Source organism: Choloepus didactylus, chromosome 7, assembly GCF_015220235.1.
Source record: "Choloepus didactylus isolate mChoDid1 chromosome 7, mChoDid1.pri, whole genome shotgun sequence".
Classification (NCBI taxonomy): Eukaryota; Metazoa; Chordata; class Mammalia; order Pilosa; family Megalonychidae; genus Choloepus; species Choloepus didactylus.
The window spans coordinates 59,926,361-59,940,782 of record NC_051313.1 but is presented as its reverse complement, the minus strand read 5'-3'; positions in this window follow the sequence as shown (position 1 = coordinate 59,940,782).

Genomic DNA, 14,422 nt, shown 5'->3' with positions numbered 1-14,422 from the left:
ACCTTCTACACAATATAAATACACAAAGCATAAATGCCCAGCAAGCTCCAAATAGAATAAATCCAAATAAACCCACTCTGAGACATATCCTGATCAGACTGTCAAATACTGAAGAGAAGGAGCCAGTTCTGAAAGCAGCAAGAGAAAAGCAATTCACCACATACAAAGGAAACAACATAAGACTAAGTTGTGACTACTCAGCGGCCACCATGGAGGTGATAAGACAGTGGCATGACATATTTAAAATTCTGAGAGAGAAAAATTTCCAACCAAGGATACTTTATCCAGCAGAACTCTCCTTCAAATTTGAGGGGGAGCTTTAACTTTTCACAGACAAACAAATGCTGAGAGATTTTGCTAATAAAAGACCTCCTCTACTTCAGATACTAAAGAGAGCCCTACCAACAGAGAAAAAAAGAAAGGAGAGAGAAAGCTAGAGAAATTTAACAGGCATATATAGAATATTACCTCCCATGTCACCGGAACACACGTTCTTCTCTAGTGATCACGGATCTTTCTCCATAATGGACCATAAGCTGGGACATAAAACAAGCCTCAATAAATTAAAAAAAAATGAATTTGTTCAAAGCACATTCTCTGACCACAATGGAATACAAATAGCAGTCAATAACCATCAGAGACTTGGAGAATTCACAAACACCTGGAGGGTAAAAATGAGGGTGAGATGAAAACATTCCCAGATAATCAAAAGCTGAGGGACTTCGTCACCAGTAGATCAGCCTATAAGAAATGCTAAAGGGAGTTGAGCAGGCTGAAAGGAAGGGACACTAAACAATTGACTGAAACTACATAAAGAAATAAAGATTTCCAGTAAAGATCACATGGTAAGTATAAATACCAATACTACTGTATTTTTGATTTGTAACTCCACTATTTATTTCCTACAGGATCTAAAATACGTAAACTGTAATGATAAATCAGTGGTTTTGGACTCAATGTAAAATATGTAATTTTCAACAAGAACTATGTAAAGGTGGGGGAGTGATGGAGTATAGGAACATAGTTTATGTGTCATATCAAAATTAAGTTGTTATCAAAGAAAAACAAGATTGTTATAGATTTAAGATGTTAAATTTAAGCCCCACAGTAAACACAAAGAAAGTATCAGAGAATATGACCATAGAGATGAAAAGTAGAGTATGGGTTATGAGAAGTGGGGGAAGGGGCAATGGGAAGTTAAGAAATGAGTGTAGGGTTTCTGTTTGGGGTGAAGGGAAACTTCTAGAAATGGATGGTGGGAAGGTGATAGCATTGCAACATTCTAAATGTGATTAATCCCATTAATGAAATGCTAGGGAGGGGGTGGAATGGGAAGATTTAGGCTGTATGTATGTTTCCACAATTAAAAAAAAAAAAAAAGACAGTCTAAATAGATGACAATTAAATGCCAAGGATGATCCTGGATGGGATCTGAGGATGCAGGAGAGGAGACTCAAAGGGTCACAGATGGGACATAAGGAAAAAAAAAGGAAATATAGAATGTAAGCTTTGTATCAATGTTTAATTTCTTGAACTTCTTAGCTGCACTTATTAATAGGATTACATAAAAGAATGTTCTTGTCCATGGGAAAGGTATATGTGAATTATATTGTTTGTTCAAAGATATGTGCAGCTTGCTCTCATATGTTCAGAGGACAGAGCAATAGATGATGCATGATAGACAGGGAGGGAGGGAGGGAAAGAAAGAAATGGTGGTGTGACAGGATATTAAAGGTGGTGGATTGGGATATTGGGGGAAGGGGGTCGGGGCATGCTGGAGTTCTGTGTATGGGGTTTGAACTGTTTTTGCAACTGTTCCTGTAAGTTTGAATTTATTTCAAAATAAATTTTTTAAAAAAAAATACTGGGATTATGTTTGGGTTTGCATTTATGTGGAGTTAGTTGGCAATTTAGGAATATTAAGCCTGTGATGTATGAAAGAGGATCTCTCTCCCTTTGTCTATTTTAACACAGTTTTATAGTTTTTCAGTATAGATATATTGAATAACTTTGAAGGAATTATTCTTAAGTGTTTTGTTTTATTTTATTTTTATGTACTACTCTAAATAGAAGCTTTATTTTTCTGAATTTCACTTTCCATATGTGTGCTTGTAGTATATAGAAATATAATGAATTCTTGTTTGTTGACTTTATATCTTAATATCTTACTAAATTCACTTACTAGTTCTAGCCGTTGCTTTATGGTTTCCTTAGACATATGTATCATGCCATTTGCAAATAAAACCAATTTTATCTTTTCTTTTCTAAGCTTCATGATTTTAATTTCTTTTTCTCATCTTATTGCCTTAATACTTCCAGTAGAATACTGCATGGAACCATGGAGAGTGGACATTCATTCTTATTTCCAAATCTTAGGAGAAATGCATTCAATATTTCACAGTTGAGTATGATATTGGTTCTAAGTTTTTCAGATATTCTTATACAGATTCAGGAAGGTCCTAGTTTACTCAGAGCTTTTTCTTTCTTTCTTTTTTTAAATTAATGGGTATTGAATTTTGTCAAATGCTGCTCCCTCCATCTCTTGAAATGATATGTTTTTTTCTCCTTTATTCTGTTAATATGATGAAATTATACAGATTGGTTTTTGAAATGTTAAACTAACCTTGCATTTATGGAGTAAACTGTACTTGATCATGATGCATTATCCTTTATACAAATTATTGGATTAAATTTGCTAATATTGTTAAGCAGTTTACATCTATGTTCTTACAGAATATTCATCAGTAATTTTTGTTTCTGTACTATCTTCATCAGATTGTGGAATTAGGTTTATGCTAGCTGCATAAAGAAACTGGAAAAATGTTCCCTTCTCTTTTGTGTGAAAGAGTTTGTATAAGATTGGCATGATTTTTTTTTTTTTTCCTTAAATGATTGATAGAGTTTGCCAGTGAAATAATCTAGCTGGAAATATTTTTTTGGAAAGGTTTCTGATAATGAATGAATTAAATTGCTTTAATTTATATAGGGCTATTTATCTTCTCTATTTCATCTTGTATCAATTTGGGAAGTTGTGCTTTCTGAGGAACTTGTTAATTTCATATAAATTGTCAAATTTATTGGCCTATAGTTCTTCATAATAGTATCTTTTAAAAGTTTAAAACATCTGTTTTAATAATTCTTTTATTGCAGATATTAGTAATTTCTGTTTTATTTCTTTTATTTTGATCACTGATTTATCAATCTTATTAATCTTTTCAACTCAAGTTTTGGCTTTGATAATATTTTCTATTGTTTGGTTTCTACTTTACTGACAAATCTTCTTTATTATTTCCATTTTTCTTCTTCCTTTGAGCTTAATGTTCCCAACTTTTTCTGACTTCTTAAGGTAGAAACCTAGATCATTGATTTTATTTCTTTATTATTTTTCATAAATTTTCTTCTAAGCACTGCTTTAGCTGCATTCCACAAATGTGATACATTGTGTTTTTGTCATCAATCAGCTTTCAATTGTGATTTTTTTCATTGGTTCATTAATTTTATAGATGTGTGTTTTTAAGTTACAAAATTTGGGGATATTATATATATATTTTTTTCCTTTTGCCTGATTGATATAATGTATTTTACTTGATTCTGAATATAACACACTCTTAAAATAACATAGTCTGCATGATTTGAATTCCTTTATGTTCATTGACACATGTTTTATGACCCAGTATATGGTCTGTCTTGGTGAATATTTCATGTGTGACTGAAAAGATTGTGCATTCTGTATTTGTTGGTGTACTGGTATATAAATATCAATTTAATCGAATTGATTGTTAGTATTCAATCTTTCTATATCTTTTCTAATTTTCTGCCTACTTATTCTATCAGTTAGTGAGATAGGAGTATAGAAACACCAGCCAAAATAGTGTATTTGTTTATTTCTTCTTTGAACTTTATCTGTTTTTGCATCATGAATTTGAAACTCAGTTATTAGATATAAACACACTTGGGATTGTTAAGTCTTCTTAATGAATTGGCTATTTTTGTTAATATAATTTGTCCCATTTTGTATTTGGTATATAGTTTTTGTTCTAAAGTATTTCTTGTCTATTATTAATGTAGCCACTCAAACTTTCTGTGATCATTATCTGCATGATATAACTTTTTCATTATTGTACTTTTAATCTGTTTACTTACATTGAATATATTTTTCTTATAAGCAGCATATATTTGGATCATTTTTATCTAGACTGGCATCCTCTACCTTTTAATTAAAGAGTTTAGTCCATTCACATTTAATGTAATAATTACTATAGTTGAGTTTGTTTACCTTTTTGTTATTCATTTTCTTTTACTGTCATCTTTACTTTGTTCCTTTTTTTCTTCTTTTCTTGCCTTCTTTAGTATTTCATCTTATCTCTTTTATCAGTTTATGAATAACTGCTAATTTGATGGTTACTGTAGTGTTTATAATATACACCTTTAACTTATTGTAGTCTATGTTTAAGTAATGTACTGTATCATGTGGTATAATGAAGAATTTTATAATATTCTTCCATTTTTCCCACTCTTGTACCTTATGCCATTATTGGACATTAAACACTTGTTATAAACCCCAAAATATTATTATTATTTTTACTTTTAAAATACAATTATTTTTTAATTATAAATAAGGGAAAAACATTTTATATTTGCTACTTATTAACAATTTCTAGCACTCTTCATACTATTTGTAAATCTTGGTTCCACATAGTATAATTGGCTTTCAAACTGAAGAACATTTCCTTTAAGGTTTCCTGTGGCGTTGGTGTGCTAGAGAGGAATACTTTCAGTCTTACTCAAAATGTCTTTCACTTTCAATTTTGTAAGATAAATTTTTGGACATAGAATTCTATATTTTTATAATTTTATTTATGTCTTTTAGCAGCACTTTAAAGAAGTAGTTCTGAATTCTATTGGCTTGCATATTTTCTGATTAAGGTTAGTGGGTAGTCTTCCTTTATTCCCCCTTTTTAACTGGTTTTATCCAATTGGATTATGATGTTCCTTTTGTGGTTTTCTTTGGGTTTATCCTATTTGGACTTCATTGTATTTCTTGATTCTACATGTTGATATTCCTCAATATCTGGAAGATTTGGATCAACTAGATCATCAATTATTTGTTTGTCCTCGCCCCACACCCTTTGCAGATCTAATAACACTTTTCCATAGGTCACTGTGCCTTTTTTTCCAGTTTTTATTTTCCTGTGTGCTTCAATTTGGATAGTTCCCAATGCCAAATTTCCAAGTGTTCTATTTTTTCTTTTGTGATGTCCCATTTGTTCTTTCCATCTAGTGAATTTTTCACTTCAAAATTTTTCAGTGCTAGTATTTTCATTTGGTTACTTCACATAATTTTTGTTTCCTCATTATGTTCTTTTTTTCCTTTAAAATCACTGGATGTACTTTTATAGCTGTTTTAAAATTCTTACTTACTCATTCCATTATCTCTGACATTTCTGAATTTTTTACTAATGACTTCTTTTTCTTCTGGTTATGGGTCACATTTTCCTGCATCTTCACATCTTGTAATTTCTTATTGAATGTTGAACTATGTGAAAGTTAAGTTGTGAGAGTCTGAATTTTGTTGTCTTCTTTTAGAATGTGTTGGGCTTTGTTCTGTCAGGCAGTTTACTTAATTGTGCATCAGTCTGATCTATTGAATACTTGTTTAAAACCTTTGTTGGGGTGGTAAACCATAGCCTATTTGCTGGAATTCAATTAGCTCTACTTCTAAGGCATTGTTTTCAGGGGATTGCTTCAGAATGCTTAAATGAAATAAAATGCTCCCCTACTGTGTTCAAGCTCCAGGGGATGTTAAGTTTACGATTCCTTAGTTGTTGTTCTTTGCCTTGTAGGATCTTACCCTATGCATGAGCAAGTTAACATTCACTAAAAACTCAAAAGGATTCTAGTATAGATTCTAGAGCTCTTTCTTTGCATAGTTTTCCCCTCTCAAAATCTCTGCCCCATAAATTCCATCTATTTCAGCCCCTTTAACTCTCATTCCTCTCCCCAGTTCCCAGACTCTCCTTAGGTTGTTGCTATTAGTCAGTAGTGTTCCTTTATATGACCTACTGCTATTCAGGATCCTCACTTACACACAGAATACTATGGCAACATTTACCATAAATTCAGACTCTAGAAGACATCTTGTTCCTATTCCTATTCTTTGAGCCTATATGTTTCCATGGGTTAGTGACTGGAAAGATATGCCACCTTTAGGCCTATTTTTTATATCAAGTGTTCTGTAAATCTTCAGTCACACCTCTTAAAAGATCAATGAGCTTTAGGTGTTTGCAGAAAAGAAGTCTTATGTTTCAAAAGAAGAAAATACTGAAAGTGTCTGTAGGTCATTGAAAATAGAAAAAAGGCCTAGAATAAAAGTGTGAAAGCAAACTTATGAAATCAGATTGGACCATCATAAAAATTGAACATGATATATAAATAGGTGTTCAATAAATTAAACTACTTATCAAAAATATAATAATTATATGCAATGTTAATTCATTTGCTGAATGCTTATTAAATTCCAGGCACTCTTCTCAGTGTTTTATATGTAGTAACTGATTTAATCCTCAAAGAACCCCATGATGTCCCCACTTTATAGATAAAACACCAAAAGGTCAAGTACCTTATCCAAGGTCAAAGACTAATGAGCACCAATGCTAGGAATATCTGATGCCAGACCCTGGGTTCTTAACTCTATGCTTTGCTATCCAGGAAGGGGAAGGGAGGATAGGCAATTTGGACAAAGAAAAATATAGGTAGATTTCAAATACTGTCTATCATAGTAGGGATATTTAACAAAATAATGTGATAATTTGTAAGTAAATTATAAGTGAGAGCATTTGTATCTAATTAATATTGTTCTTTATATGGCATTAGACTAACTGCTATGATATATTGAAGTTTACTACTTGAATAAAGAAATTTAGAGCTCTTTTGATAAATATTTTTTCATACAGTTGAAATTTGAATGATGAAAACGTTCAGTGAAGACCTTACAATATATACTTTGCCTTACCTTTTGCAATTCCACTTATAATTGCTAAGCTCAAACCACATTAAGACAATCTATTTGGGCTTTTCCTACTATGGTATTCATTCTGCTTCTCTTGAGATGATTCATATGCCTAGACCATTTTTCCCCTATCTTTTTCAACCCAGTGATGTTTATATTTATTCTTTAAAACAGTATATATTTCCCATCCATACCTCTCTGAAGAATCAATTGCTCTCTTGAATGTCTTATGAAATGCCATTCATCCCTGCACTATGAGCTTTATCATATCCTGTTATAACTGGTGATGTTTATATCTAACTTTTCCACTAGTTTGTGATTCTTGAAAATAGTGACCATCATATATTCTCCTCTAGGTCATTTTCAAGTAGGACACATGGGAGCTGTTCAATATATGCTTTTTAAATCAATTCCTTTTGTGATTAAAGACTGGCTTCTACTTGGGTCTCATTCTTAATTCATTACAGCCACTCCTTCTCCTTAGGTAATGGTGGCTTCCAAAAAAAAAGAAGAGAGAACTCAAAACAATGAGACAGAACTGCCTACTTTAAACTAAGTCAAATAGGCAACAGAACCTTGAGTACTTGTGTATAGCCTCAGTAAAACTGCAAAGGCATCTTTGTACCCATTAGCTCATTACTCCACAGGTAAGAGCCACATCTTCCACAAAGAGATACAATAATTTGCTTTCTCTGACACTTAGCTTCAAGGACTGCCTCCTTCCCATCCAGGGTCAACTAATGTTCTCCAGATTTGCTGATAAGCATAGCAAAGTTCTGGCAAAACTCTGCAAATAAACACTACCCTTCCCACTACATGGAACATGACTTCCAGGGATGTAAGTCTCCCTGCCAACATGGAACATAACTCTCAGGGATGAGCCTCATCCTGGCATCATAGTATTGGGAAAGACTTCTTGAGCCCAAAGCGGGGGAAGAAATGAAACAAAATAAAGTTTCAGTGGCTAAGAGGTCTCAATTAGAGTCAAGCAATCATTCTGAAGGTTATCCTTATGCATTATACAGATATTCCTTTAAGTCTCTAGTGTATTGGAATAGCTAGAAGGAAATACCTGAATCTGTTGAACTGCAATCCAGTAGACTTGATTCTTGATGATGATTGTTTAACTATATAGTTTTTAATTATGGGAACATGTGATTGTGAAAACCTTGTGACTGACACTCCCTTTATTCTGTGTATGGGCAGATGAGTAATAAACACAAAAACTATATATAAATAATAAGGGAAGGCAAGACTATGGGATGTTTTTGGTGTTCTTCCTTATTTTTATTTTTTCTTTATTTTGGAGTAATGAAAATGTTCTAAAATTGATTGTGGCGATGAATGTACAACTATATGATGATACATAAGCCATCGATTGTATGCTTTGGATGGATTATATGGTGTGTGAATATATCTCAAAAAATTGCATTAAAAAAAAGTCTGGAAAAATACCCAATGCTACATTCCAAACACATGCCCAGGGTTTTGCTCCCTAGGATTCATTTCATTTACAACACCACAGGTTTGACATCCATATTGTTGTAATTCATGACATCTTTTTTTTTTTTTTCTATTCTGATTAAGTAAGAACTTGATTGAGATGGATGAAAGAATTATCTATGTTCTATTGCAGTGCAGGTAAAAACCTTCCTAATCTTAATAATTTAGATTGAGCATTGCAATTGTTCTAGATCTAGGATGTTTATACACACACAGACACACTCATATTATATATACACATAAACACACACACTATGTCTCTATATATTATTATATGTGCTGGTTTGGATGTATTATGTCCCCCAAAATGCCATGTTCTTTGATGCAATCTTGTGGGGGCAGATGTATTAATGTTGATTAGGTTGGGACTATTGATTGAGTGTTTCCATGGATATGTGACTCAATCAACTGTGGGAAAGACCTTTGATTGGATAATTTCCATGGAGGTGTTACCACACCCATTCAGGGTGGATCTTAATTAAATCACTAGAGCCATATAAAAGAGCTGACAAACAGAAGGAACTCAGAGCAGTTAAGCATGACATTTTGGAAAGAAGCTGCAGCCAAGAGAAACATTTTGGAGATGACCATTGAGAGCAGACTTTTGCTACTCCAGAGTTTTCCTGGGAGAAACTAAGAAAATAGCCTAAATACCTAGAGAGAAACATCCTGGGGGAAAGCCATTTTGAAACACAGCGCAGGAGCAAAGGAAGAAGGTGGCAGCCACATGCCTTCCCAGACAGCAGAGGTGTTCCAGATGCCATTGGCCATTCTTCTGTGAATGTACCCTGTTGTTGACACCTTAGGTTGGACTCTTTTATGGCCTTAAGACTGTAACTTTGTAACCAAATAAACTCCTTTTATAAAAGCCAATCCATTTCTGGTATTTTGCATAACAGCTGCATTAGCAAACTAGAACATTATATAAATGCACATATATATGTACAAACCATTTATTGTATATATGCCATATACAATGACTACACTATGAATTAAACAATAATTCTGGTTATGGGTTATTGAGTAGCTCTAGAGAAACTGCTAAATCTCTCTGTGTTTCATTTACTTGTGTGCAAATAAAATAACAATGCTAATATGTGCAGGGAAGTTTACTAAGATTGATGAAGATAACTAAACTTCTTAGGGAGAATCTGAGCTAAGTTTTATGTATACATCAAAACATTTTCTATCTATCTATCTATCTATCTATCTATCTATCTATCTATCTATCTATCTAATTTCTTATTATCTCCCCCAAAGTGTGACATTCCTTTTTAAAAAAAATTCTAAAATTGTGCAGTATAAAGTATATTGAAAACCTTGGGTGTGACTTTTGTTAAATCTTGTTTTTAGGCAGGATGATTAGAATTGCATATTGTTTTGGCCTAGAATAGAGTTTTGTTGCTTTATATTGTTATTATTTTATATTAGGGAGTCTTAGAAGGTTTTGGTTTGATTAGCTCCAAGGTTGTTTCCACAATGAGACAGAAATGTAAAGTCAAGGACTAAAATCCTGGTTATAAGGTTTCTCTACTTTTGTATTCAAATATATATATATATAAAATAGGGATTTGTGCTTGCCCAAATACTCTTGATGCTTAAGTCTGTCACGTAGTCTTTCCTACAATGCTAAGACCACAAAGTTATAAATGAGGAAAGTTCTTATCTGAACAGCTTTCTGATCATCAGTTTGTTTACTGTGTGGTTAGCCATTCTGAATAATGTAATGAATACTATATTTTCTACTCTGGTCCTTCTTTCTTTCATGCTGTGATTATCCCTAAAGGAAAGCAAGAATGCACTGATATAATTACAGTTTCATGGTAACATCTATAGGAGTTTAATGCAGTTTCTTATGTTTCTAGGGATATAAGCCTCTCAATTAATCACAGTTTGAATAATCCAACTGGTTATTTTAAATTGTTCTTATGCATTGGAAATTTGTTTCCTCTTTTGTTAGTTTTAGAAATGGAACTGTACCCAGTAGACACTGTACCTCTTATAGCAAAGGGTATACCCCGTTCTTACCCTGGTGTAAACATTTCAGTCTTATATTTGTGAAAAATTAGGTAACACTTCTTAATATGCAGCTCAGCAGTCAGTACTGAAACACAAACCTAGGTCTTTGTGAACTTTATAAGTCATAACTCAATTTTTAAAATTTAATGCCGTCATTAATACTAAACACTTTGAAACTGAAGTAATGTTATCCTTGTGTCATTTCCTATCATATTGAGCAGTATGATAATGAGAAGCTAGGGGCAATGTGATGTCACTCCCTGACCCTCCACCATTTAATGTGGATGGTTTCTTGGAGCTGTTCTGTTCAGGTTTATATACTTTCCTTTATATCCATCTGAAATATTTGTACCTAAGTACGGATTTATTTGTCATTGTTTATACATAGACCAAGTCTATTTTCCTCAGCAATTAGTCCTCTCCCCACACCCCGCAATACACTGCTATTATTTTTACTTTCAATGATTATTTTTTAAAGATTAAAAATGGGAAAATATGTCCTTTATATTCTAGCGAATATTAATGACATATTGTTCTTCATTTTTTGGGAAGACCTAAATTTCCATCTGGTATCATATTTTTTTTTCTGTTGAAGAACTTCCTTTAACATGTTTTGTAATGCAGGTCTAGCATCAATAAATTCTTCCATTATTTGTCAGAAAAAAAAAACCCACTTCATTTTGCTATATTTTAGAATGGTGTGTGTGCTTGGTATGGTATTCTATAATGAGAGGTTTTTTTTTTAGTTGTGCTGTTATTTTTAAGTTTTTTTTTTTTGTTTTTTTTTTTTACAGTACTTAAAATGTTGCTCTAGTTTTTCTGACTTACAAAGTTGCTAATAAGTTTGCTATCATTTGTTGGGCCTCTGTACAGAATATGTCTTTTCTCTCTGCTTTTTTAAATACATTTTTTTCTACATCATTTGTTTTTGCAATTTCATTATTTTGTTCCATAGTGTGTTTATTTGGGTTGTTTATTTGAGCTTGTTGGTCCTTTGTATTTATAGTATCATATTTGGAAAATGTGGGGCCATTATTCCTCCAAATATTGTTTTGTTTGTGGTTCCTAGTTCTTTTCCTTCTCTTTCTGGATCTCCAAAATGCTTGATATTGTTCCACAGTTCACTAAAGCTCCATTCATTTATTTCAATCATTTATTTACTCTGTGGTTTTAGTTTGGATAATTATATTAGCATATTTTAATTTCACTGATTTTCTCTTTTGCAGTTGATCTAATTTGCTATTATCCCATCCACTATCTTTTTCATTTCAGATACTATACTTTTCTTCGTAGAAGTTCCATTTGGTTCATATCAATTTTCATGTTTTCTCATTCTTCTTGAATATTTGGAAAATATTTATGATAGCTATGTTAAGGTCATATATGTCATTTGGGGCTCTATTTATGTTGATTTTTCTCTTGATTATTGGTCATATTTTCCATCTTCATAATACCTTTTTATTAGAGGCCAGACATTGTGAATTTTATATTGTTGGTTTCTGGATATTGTTAGATCCCTTTTAAATAGTTTTGGGTTTTGTCTGGCATGCAGCTAAGTAACATGGAATCAGTTTGATCCCTTCAAGGCTTAGTGTAAAGCTTGTTAGGGAGGAACCCGAGCATCCTTTAGTACAAGAATAACTTATCCTCACTCTAAGTTGGCATCCTTCTGATGATTTTTCTCAATGCTGTGTCTACTACAAGGTCTTTTCTCTTTGGATGGTGGAAACATGAACTATTCCTATCTCAGTTGACTATTGGCTTTTCTTTGGCTACTGCTTTCCAATGACTTTGTACAGCCTCAGGTAGTTTCCTTTCATAGGCACAGATTATTATTCAGTCCAAAAATTGAGGGGATCCTTCTGCAGATCTCTAGTATGCTTTCCTCCCCATATCTTTCTCCTGTCTGGTATTGTGCCTAACTCAATTCCAGTTCCCCTGGCCTTTGTGACTTTCAGTTTCTATTTCCTCTACTCAGTAAGACTGTTGAGCTCTGTTTTCTTCTCTTCACTGTGACCTGACAGTAGCTTCCAGGCAGTAAGCAGGGGCAATGTGGGACTTACCTCCTTTGGGTTCCTTTTCTTTTCTCCGAAGTACACAGCCCAGGTGCTGCCTGTTATTGAAAGTCTGTGAACCATTTTTAAAAAATACTTTGCCCAGTTTTTTAATAAAGGATAGAGGAGGATAAACCACTCCATTATGGTTGAAGCAGAGTTCTCTAAGAATTACATTTTAAAGTAAGAAATTGGGGCCCAACAGAGCTCATATTTAAAAATGCTTCTATGCTACTTTCATTAACTTCCCTGAGATGTGGATGTTTGCTTGCCTGCTGTGTATCCTTTTACTTGAGATATTTCAGGGTTTTTAATATCCTCATACGTCCTATGTAGTTTTACTTACCAACCAAACTGATCTTTTACTTGAAGATTGTGCTGCTGCAAATCTGCAAGCTCTTTATCCATTCAAATGTTGGCACTTAATTTTTTCTCCAAGTAATACTTAGGTAGTAGTATTTTATGGCAAACTGAGTAAATAGTGCAAACTACTTTCAAAGTTCTTTCTCCTTAAATTTTCCTCTGAAAATTCAATTAAGAGCCTGAGCACGAGGCCTCTGTAATGCACACACTGTTTATGACTGCTCTCCTGGCTTCCTTGCATTTCTGCAAGTAACACCACATTTCAGGCCCACAGGAAAACCACTGTGAACTTAATAGGTTGTCTTTGTGGTAGACAAAGAACACTCTTTGGGCAGATGGCTGGGAGTGTTGATGATGCCTTAGTACCAAGAAAAATGTGCTCCCCTTCTCCAGGCTAATGCTGACCCTGCACCAGGTCCTCAGCTAAGTGAGGGGGACCAAGGTGAGATTTCAGAGGCCATTTACCCAGGTCCTTTTCTGTAACTGTATGAGGAGGCCCTGTCCTCAACTCTCAGCTTTGTAAACCCAGAATATTCCTGAGGGAAATTTCTTAAGGCATCCTCTTTTCTTTAAAAAACTCTAACATTTGAAAAATTCCAAAGCACTAACAAAAATTGTAAAAACATCATAAACCTGTGTTTAGTATCCCATGTTTCCCAATGCAGAATTCCAGTTGTTTTGTTCCCTGGAGGAAGTATGTTGACAAATGTCTATCTGGAGCTTATAGGAAACTGTCTGTAACAAGTTTTCAGTAAACTAAGTGTGAACAGTTGGTCACAGTGAGCCTCTCAAACAATGAATAGCAAGAAGGAATGCTTAACACTTTGTTTCTAAAAGCAAAATTGTGATGGAAATAGTGTGTAGTGGTTGAGGGCATGTGGCTTTCTGAACACCAAATTTATACTCTGGCTCCATTGTGGACTGGAGAACATTTCACATCTCTAAATTTTATGGTGCTTTCCAAGTTGGATTGTTAGAGGAATTATACGAGGTAATCTTTTCATGTTGCACTCAGGCAGTACCAGTTACTACTGGTAAATAAATGGTAGCTTTGTGAATAGAAATCATCATCATTGTCATTATCATCATTATCATAATCACCTAAAATGCTAAATAGATTAAATCAACCTTATTTATTGAGTACCTTATAATTATATAACACTGTACTAGGCACTGGATGAAGCTCTTCAGAGGTAGGATCCAAAGATAAGACATGAAGTTTAATATCTGTAAGTATACAAACACATACACATACAGTTCAGCAATGGTAAAACAAGATCATTGTAAGCTATTCCTATTAAAATTAATTTGTCTGAACATTTCAGCAAGACATATATGTAAACAGAAATGCTTTGGTAAAAATTGGTTTTGATGACACTGTATCTGTCAGGTCTCTGAATAACGATATTTTGAAGTCCATAAGGATAGGTTTGAGTTCTGGTAAGGGAGGAACCCTGTCTGTCACATCATTGTG